The sequence below is a fragment of the Oryctolagus cuniculus genome, chromosome X (assembly GCF_964237555.1).
Source record: "Oryctolagus cuniculus chromosome X, mOryCun1.1, whole genome shotgun sequence".
Taxonomy (NCBI): Eukaryota; Metazoa; Chordata; class Mammalia; order Lagomorpha; family Leporidae; genus Oryctolagus; species Oryctolagus cuniculus.
The window spans coordinates 33,030,861-33,040,373 of record NC_091453.1 but is presented as its reverse complement, the minus strand read 5'-3'; the positions used below and the strand labels follow the sequence as shown (position 1 = coordinate 33,040,373).

The window sequence follows — 9,513 nt, the reverse complement described above, 5'->3', positions numbered from 1 at the left end:
GTAGGGCCTCAGTCACAAGCTCCTTGTTCCGCATCTTGGTACGTATAGATATGATGACTTGATCCATGTGAACCCTGGCCACCATGCCCTTGGGACTTTGCAAAGGCACCTCACACACCTGTCTGGAGCCTCGCAGGACAGCAGGAGGTCAGACTTCACAGTTCACACTTGATCTTAGCCAAAAGGCTGAGAAATGATTTCAGAGTTCATTGGAAGTGGCTGTCTCTGAGGTCCCTTAGGCTAATCCACTCAAGCAACAAGCTATGCACACTATGGAGGGAGCTGCTGTTTTCTCCCACAAGGAAAGAAAGCCCAGTTACCTTAACTGACTGCAAAGGAATATATTAAATGCCTTTTCATTTTCAAAATTAGTGCTTGTTATTAGCTTGTGGATGTTAGAAATACCTCCTACCCTGGCCATATGGCCCTGGTCATATGGCTGGCATGAAAAATATGAGCACCTACTGAAATATTCAAAGTCCCTGTGTCACCATGAACTGCATAGTAAGTTCTAGCCAGCTCATCAGGTTTTATCCTATGGATGGCTCCCTAGGCTCAGATGGACATGTGTTTGCATCTCTGTGTTATAGCTTCTGGAAAACCCGGTGTACAAAAACTAGCCAACAAAGGCAGAAGGGACTGGATAACTCAAGAAATAGGACAAATCCAGGATTGCAGAAAGTGTCATTTATTGGGGAGTGGGCAGGGATTTACTGGTAGTCATTAGACAATGGATCTGCAGTAAGTGGGTTTTCGTGTTAAACTGGACACATATAGGCATCCTACGCCTAACCTAAATAAACCTTGGAGTTGCTCAAGGAACAGTAACATTCCAGGCACTAGATAAGGGACATTCCAGGGTTAAACCAGGCAACACAAACCCAGCAGGTTATCTTCACTACTTTGTTGACCCTGCCCTAAGGGCTTGAGATGACCATCAGGGTTATCTAACTGGCAAGATGGCAGTTACATCCAAAATGGCTGCAGTCATGTCAAGCTGAATCCCTATAGTCACAGAGAGTGTACCTCATTAAAGTTCTTAGACAGGGACAAGGTGTTTCAATTGACTGTGTCCCTATTTACAGCTCCATTAGACTTTTAAATATTGGACAACCTGTTGACTGTATAGCCATTCCCCACTGATGCCATAAACAAGAGTGTCAATTTGTTAAGTCAACAACAGGAGTCACTGTGCACTTACTCCTCATGTAGGATCTTTGTCCTTAGTGTGCTGTACATTGAGATTTAATGCTATAACTAGTTCTCAAACAGTATTTTTCACTTTATGTTTCTATGTGGGAGCAAACTGTTGAAATCTTTACTTAATGTATGCTAAACTGATCTTCTGTATATAAAGAGAATCGAAAATGAATCTTGATGTGAATGGAAGGGGAGAGGGCGTGGGAAAGGGGAGGGTTGCGGGTTGGAGGGATGTTATGGGGGGAAGCCATTGTAATCCATATTCTGTACTTTGGAAATTTATATTCATTAAATAAAAGTTAAAAAAATAAAAAAAGATATAATAAAAAATCACACTTTCCCTCTTACTAGTGAGATAGAGCCCTTTTTTATGTGTTTGTATCCCATCTGAGTTTCTTCAATTACAAGTTGCCTATATTGTCCCTTTTCCTTTGGGTTTCACATTGTTAGATTGATTTGCAATTTTACATTCTGGATAAGAGGATTTTCATTTTCACTCATTCTGTGGCTTATCTCTTTATATGAATTATAGTATAATCTGATGAATAAAACTCACTTAATTTAGCAAAATAAGCTACATTTCTATTTAAGATTTGTGGTGTTAGATTTTTGTTTAATGAGAGGTTCCCTACCACTGTCCAGGCTCAGAACACAATAGCCAAAGTCTGGCGCTTTGGTATGTGGCGGATTTTGAGCTCATAGAAATCCAAAGGGCCTCAGAAGCAAGATTTTTCTAATCTTTTTCCACCCTCTCTTGTCTTGCTTTACTTTTCCCCCTAAAGCAAGCTGTAGAAACTAAAACTTTGGAGCCAGCATAGTGGCCTAGCAGGTAAAACTGCCACCTGCAATGCTGCCATACCACATGGGTGCTGGTTTGTGTCCTGGCTGCTCCACTTCCAATCCAGCTCAATGCTAATGCTCCAGGGAAAGCAGCAGAAGATGGCCCAAGTGCTTGGGCCCCTGCACCCATGTGGGAGACCCAGAAGAACCTCCTGGCACCTGGCTTCGGCCTGGCTTAGCCCTGGCCACTGCAGACATTTGGGGGATGACCCAGTGGATGGAAGATTCTCTTTCTCTCTCCCCATCTCTATGTAACTCTGACTTTCATATAAATAAATCTTTAAAAAATTCTCATTATAAAAAAAACTAGAATTCTTCCCTCCCAATGCAGATGCTAAAACCTAGAATGCCTCTCCCCCAAAGCAAGCCACAAAACCTAGAGAAGTGGGCCTGGCACTGTGGCACAGCAGGTTAATCAGCCACCTGCGGGGCCAGCATCCAGTGATCATCTTCTCACAGACACCAATCTGAGCAGTTATTCACCTTATAAGAGCTGAGGAGGCCCGGTTTTTGTGTAATAAGAAAACATGCAGGGTCTCGCGGTGTGGCATAGCAGCTAAAGCTGCTGCCTGCGTCATCAGCATGCCATAAGGGTGCTGGTTTGAGTCCTGGCTGCTCCACTTCTAATCCAGCTCCCTGCTAATGCACCTGGGAAAGCAGCAGAAGATGGCCCAAGTGCTTGGCCTCCTGTCACCCATGTGGGAGATCCAGAAGAAGCTTCTGCCTTCTGGCTTCAGCCTGTCCCAGCCCTGGCTGTTACAGCCATTTGGGGAATGAACCAGCAGATGGAAGACTCTCTCTCTCTCTCTCTCTTTTTCTCTCTCCTCTCCCTTTTTCTGTAACTCTGCTTTTCAAATAAATAAAATGAATCTTAAAGCTAGAGACATTACTCTAGTTTTCCCTACGTTTCTGTATAGCAGCTGACTAGCAAAACAGTCTCTGACCTACCTTGTCAGATTACTATCTACTGATCGTAAGACCCTCTTTTAGGGGTCCTGCCCCATACTTGGAAGGAAAGAATGTTACACAGAAACACCAAGAAGAAGTCAAACAGACAAGGCCTTGGTGAATTTCCATACCCAGTCCGTTAGCATTACATCATGCTTTTTGGTCCAATCATGCTGGACAAAATCAAGGTGTCCATTCTTCACCAGGCATAAGCATAAAAACGGACAGTTGCCGTGGGTCTTTGAGCCTTCCTTTCTGAAGGTTCCCTATTATGTAAAACTTTATTTTTAGTATTACTTACTGATTGATTTATTTGAAAGGCAGAAAGAGAGTGAGACAGAAATCTTCCAGCCAGTGCTTCACTCTCCAGATGGCCACAAGGGCTGGTGCTAGTCCAGGGCAAAGCCAGGAGCCCACAACTCCATCTGGGTCTCCCATGTGGGTGGCAGTGGCCCAAGCACTTGCCTTCTCAGGTGCATTAGCAAGGATTGGAAGTGGAGTGAGTAGCTGAGACTCAAACTGGCACTGGGATATGGGGTGCCAGTGTCTCAGGCAGCAGCTTAACCTGCCGCACCCCAATAGTGACCCCTTTATGTAAAATGCTGATTGCTAAATCTGTTATGCTTTTCTCTTATTAACCTGTCTCTTGTGTGGGCCATGACCCACACTTACAGTTCCACTCCTATAGAAACACATATTTACCTCTTGTCTCTTACTTGTTCAAACTGCTACATTTTCTTTTTGAAAAGGAAGTATTCGAAACTACAGGACCATGTGAACTGTGTAGCATCTGGGAAACAACGTAGCAACATCAGTCCTAATCTCTTCAGTCACAGCCATTGCTTACTTTTGTTATATAGTTTATTTGCTGCATTTTTGCTAAGCACGTCTATGTCTTTAAAATACATTTTCCAACGAGAACAGGAATCTTAGGGGAATAAAAGCTGTCATGTAAAGTACTGGCATGCTAATTCCCATAATGGGAATCTTTTCCTGAGCCACTGGTTATTCTTAGAAACCATTTCTACTGCCTCTATGACTAAAAGGAAGTGGAGACACCATCTGTTGTTAGCAGACCAGCTGGAACTGGAACCCGCTAGCCCTGTGGGTTCAGTGTGGGAGGGAAGGAGGCCTCTTCCTGATTTGCTGATTGCTATCTGCAGTGTCTTCTGTGTATACCTGGTTGTGGCACAGAATTGAGGGCCCTCTGCTGGGCTATGTGCAAAATTCCATCCGGGGAAGTTTCTGGAAAGAAAGATGCTGTGGGGGAATATAGAGGAAGAATCTTAAGAATCAACGAAAACAGCGAAGCATTCATTTGATCTTGTGTACAAGTTAGAAACTGCTTGGAAGGTATAATATAGAGGTCAGCAAATTAGAAGAAAATCTATTCTGCCCTTTTGTGAGCAACACCTGAGATGTATTGATTTGCTAAGTTTTTGTGTTACAGTTTAAAATACTGCATTTTTTTATTATCACTCTGGCAAGCAAAACTACATGGTTTTAAATACAATCACTTTAGAGTCTTCAGAATCCAAATGAACTGTTTTTAAGAGGAAGAGAGAAGAGAGAGATATCATACATCCACTGGTTCATGCCCCAAATTCCTGAAGCAGCTGCATCTGAAGTCGAGTCTGGGAATTTAATCTGGATCTCTCACAGAAAGGGCAGGGCCCTAACTGCTTGAGCCACCAGCATGTTTCTTCCCAAGGTGCACATTAACGGGAAACTGGAATGGGGAGTGCAGTTGGGACTCAAGCCAGACACTCCAACATGGAATGTGGACATCTCAAGTGGTGTCTTACCTGCTGCATCAAATGCCTACCCCTGAACTTTAAAAGAAAATAGTAAACTTTTTTTTAATCCACTTGGAGGACTGCAAAAATATTTTCTGTGACTCAACAGTTTTCTTTTCAGAATCACTCATTTCCAGGAACACATTGAAGAAGAGGATGTCTTGAAACCATCAAAGGAAGTGCTTGAAACCCTATCATAAGACTCTTTAGATGTTATTAATGTTGCTATAGGCTCATTGTTTGCTCCTCATATAACCCAATTAGCTAAGATGTTAACAAGAGATGACAGTATCTAAATACATTATAGATTTTCATGTAATGAAATATTAATATGAGAGGGCTTGGAGAATGTGTATTATATCTTCATTCCAATTTTTCCCACAAACATTTTAAACAAATGCACTAACTTGGAAAGATGTCATTATTTTATTGGCAGTTGAATAAAATTAGCTTCCAGAGAAATAAGTGTTTATTGATCTTATTTTCCTTAAAAAAAAAAAAAGGGTTATTTTCGGGTGGTTGTTGTGATGTAAGGGGTTAAGCTGCCACTTGAGATGCCCACATCCCATACCAGAGAGCCTGGGATCGAGTCCCTCCTCGGCTTCCAATCCAGTACCCTGATGATGCTCCTGGGAGGTAGCAGTGACGCTGTTATTTGGGTCCCTGCCACCCATATGGGAGACCTGGATAGCGTGCCTGGCTGCTGGCTTCAGCTGGCCCAGCCTTAGGACACTGCAGGCACTTGGAAAGTGAGAAAGTGGATGGAAGATCTCTCTGTCTCTGCCTCTCTTTCTTCTACTCCAAATTTCAAATAAAGGAAAATTTTTCAAAACATAAGAATAGCAAAATGTTCAGAAGCATATGTGAACAGTTGGATTTTTAGAGGGCCTAATTCATCAAGTTTTTTTCTTTCAGGACTTACAATTTGTTGATTATAAAAATATTTGCTTTTGCTTTAATATTGTACTTTCATTTTTTTTTAGATTTTGTTTTTTTTATTTCACATTTAAAGTTTCTATCCAAGTGGAATTTCTTTTGGTGTGAGAACTAAGATATCAAATTTTCTTGTTTTTCCCCCCTAAGTGAGTATTAGGGCACCCTAGAAATATTTGAAGGAATTTCTGACAGAAAAAGAAGCAAAACCTAGAAACTCATATCACAACTCCAGCTCTGGAGAACTCTTGAGACCACAAATTGGAAAGAAATCCAGATGTTAACATTATCCTATGATGGAAAGTGTCGCATAGGTTTGTGAGTACAGGAAGAGAGAGAGAGAGAGAGAGGGAGAGAAAATTTTCCAGCTGCTCACTCCCCAAATGCCTGCAACAGCCACGGCTAAGCCCAGCAAAAGCTGGAAGCCTGGAGTTGCATCCATGTCTCCCACGTGCGTGGAGAGACCCAAGCACTTGGGCATCTTCTGCTGCTTTCCCAGGCACATTATCAGGGCCCTGGATTGAAAGGAGATTAGCCGGGACTGGAATCCACACTCGAATACGGTACCCGTTCCACAAGTGGTGGCTGTACCACAGCACCAGCCCCAGGAAAAACTTTTAATGGAAGAAAAATTTCAGAACCTTTCAAATATCTGCAATTTTATAAGTAGTGAGATATAGAGGAAGAAAATGCCCTAGAACAGGCGTTAAAACTGATGATTACCAAAGATAGAGTCAGATATGGGTATTACTTGAATAGGGTAATACATGCAATTTTGGTATGAAAAATTCCAAATTGGTAAGACAGGAGAAGTCTTTCACTAACTTCATCTGAAGTTTGTAAGAGAAGACCCATTTAAGATAATTTATTTTTATTTTTATTTATTTTTTTTCTGACAGGCAGAGTGGACAGTGAGAGAGAGAGACAGAGAGAAAGGTCTTCCTTTGCCGTTGGTTCACCCTCCAATGGCCGCCACGGCTGGCACACCACACTGATCCGATGGCAGGAGCCAGGTGCTTATCCTGGTCTCCCATGGGGTGCAGGGCCCAAACACTTGGGCCATCCTCCACTGCACTCCCTGGCCACAGCAGAGAGCTGGCCTGGAAGAGGGGCAACCGGGACAGAATCTGGCGCCCCGACCGGGACTAGAACCCCGTGTGCCGGCGCCGCTAGGTGGAGGATTAGCCTATTGAGCCGTGGCGCTGGCCCCATTTAAGATAATTAAGAATGCTTGGAGTCAACAGAATGGAAGGTAGGTAATGGTAGCATATGTTTCTATTACCCACTTGTTGGGTAAAACTGTTGAATATATATGTGTGTATATATATATATGTATGTATGTATATACATATATACACAGACACACACACACTATCTTTCATATTCCTGGGGGTGTATGTTTGGCCTAGAATTTAATGTGCTGGTTAGAATACCCGTGTCCCACATCAGGGTGCCTGGGTTTGGATACTGGCTCTGCTCCTGATTCCAGCTTCCTGCTAACGCAGATTCTGGGAGGCAGCAGGTGATGGCTCTAGTAGTTGGGTTTCCAGGGAAACTTAGACTGGGTTTCCAACTCCTGACTTTGGCCCAGGCTCAGCTGTTGTGGGTGTTTGTAGAGTGAATCAGCAATAAGGAACTCTCTCTCTCTCTCTCTCTCTCTCTCTCTCTCTGTGTCTCTCTACCTCAGAAATAAATGAAACTAAATAAAAACCCATTGCATTTTTTTAAGTTCCTAGACAGGTTTGAATCACTACAGAGAGTAAACTCTTCTCAGATACTTCAGCTACATCTTCTCATACATGACATCAAATATGTTAATTTCAAATCATTAGTATATATGGTGAGTGTGATGCCCCATTATACCTGAATATTTCAGTTTTTCCTTTTTCTTATGAAGGGATCACTTTCATCCAGTGATCCTGGCAAATACCACTGGGGGCAGAACAAACTGCTGTCACCAGCCACTCAGGACACAGCATCGCCTCTGGGACATGACTGACAAAGACTCCTGAGTCCGATCATGAGGACCCATGAGACACATCTACAGTGAGGGGCAGTCTACAAAGTAACTGCCCCGAAATCCTCAAAAGGTTAGGGAAGACAAAGACAGACTGAGGAGCTCTTCCCAACCCAAGAACATTATGGCGATGACACCAGAGGGGATTGTGAAACGCTGGCTAGACCAGACTCACCCTGCCTTGTTTAGTCTATGGATGCCTGGTTGGGGCGGAGGCTCAAATTCACATCCTTTGTGCTTGAAGCTGGACAGAACGTCGGCTCCCTGTTCCCCTCATGTAACTGTGGAATTCGGCAGGGAAGGGGCATGTCAGGATTGGAATTTTTTAAAGATTTATTTATTTATTTGAAAGTCAGAGTTACACACAGAGAGAAGAGAGGCAGAGAGAGAGAGAGAGAGAGAGAGAGAGGTCCTCCATCCGCTGGTTCACTCCCCAAGTGGCCGTAACGGCCAGAGCTATGCTGATCTGAAGCCAGGAGCCAGGAGCTTCTTCCAGGTCTCCCACGTGGGTGCAGGGGCCCAAGGACTTGGACCATCTTCTTACTGCTTTCCCAGGTCATAGCAGAGAGCTGGATCGGAAGTGGAGCAGCCGGGACTCAAACCGGCACCCATATGGAATGCCGGCACTGCAGGCAGCGGCTTTACCCGCTATGCCACAGCGCTGGCTCCAGGATCTGATTTCTCCACTGATGTTTGACTGGTGTAATAGGATTGTCATTATCCCAAAGATTTGCCTGTTCTGGCTAAGGGCAACAGGAGTTTTGGGATCCTTTTTATGCTCTGTGCCTGTTGCTAGTTGCAGACTAGGGACTTCTACAGTTCCTGGCCCAGGATATATCAGAGGCAAGGAGGGAGCTGAGCAAACTCACTGCAATGTTGTTTCTCCAGTCTTGGGGTCCCCAAGTGGTCCACCTTCTCTCCCCCACCTTTCAGAGCCTTCCCATGCTTGTTGGTTGTGTTATTCAAAGGATTTTTAGCTCTGAGAGGGAGGACTTAGGACTGTAATTATGGCACAGAAGGTTACGCCACCACCTATGACGCCAGCCTCCCATGTGGGTGTCAGTTCCAGTCCTGGCTGCTCCACTTCCCACCCAGCTCCTTGCTAATGGCCTGGGAAAAGCAGCGGAAGATGACCTGAGTCCTTGAGCTCCTGCTACCCACGTGGGAGACTCAGATGAAGTTCCAATCTCCTGGCTTCAGCCTGGCCCAGCTCCAGCCAACTGGGGCCACTGGGGAGTGAACCAGCAGATGGAAGGTGTCTTTCTCCTCTGTCTGTCTCTCTGTCTCTGGAACTCTGCTTTTCAAGTCCATAAGTAGAGCTTTAAAATAAAAACTTATGGATATTAGAAAGTAAATAAAGGAAAACTTAAAAAAAAAAAAAAGATGGAGGACTTAGGGGGAATGGGATTCCTGTATCCTGGCTGGAATGGAAGTCCTGCTACTGTTTACTCTTGGAGCTCAAATTGTCCCGGCTTGACCCAGGGAGAGGCCCTTCCGGCTGGCTCCTGGCTCATTTTGACGTGGCCCCACATTCTTTGGGCGCTTCCTTACTGTCTGGCACGGAATGATCTAGGCTCATGTTGTGTTTCCCTGCGTCAGCCTCAGAAGCGCCCTGCGACCTTGAGCGCTGTTTGGACAGCTTGAGAGGGGCTGGCCCACCCCCTGCTCAGGCCCTCTGGCGGCAGCACTCAGCTTTTCCTAATGCAAGGTCTGTGAAGGATTGGTATAGGCGTGCCTCTGCTGTCCTCGGCACGACGCTGGAGACTGCCCCGGCCCCGC

The 9,513-nt window shown here is 44.6% G+C and overlaps 1 pseudogene; it reads right to left on the bottom strand.

The window, feature by feature from the left end:
* Positions 1 to 217: 217 nt before the first annotated feature.
* On the bottom strand, positions 218 to 335 carry LOC127485033 (small nucleolar RNA SNORA70; annotated as a pseudogene).
* Positions 336 to 9,513: the final 9,178 nt, after the last annotated feature.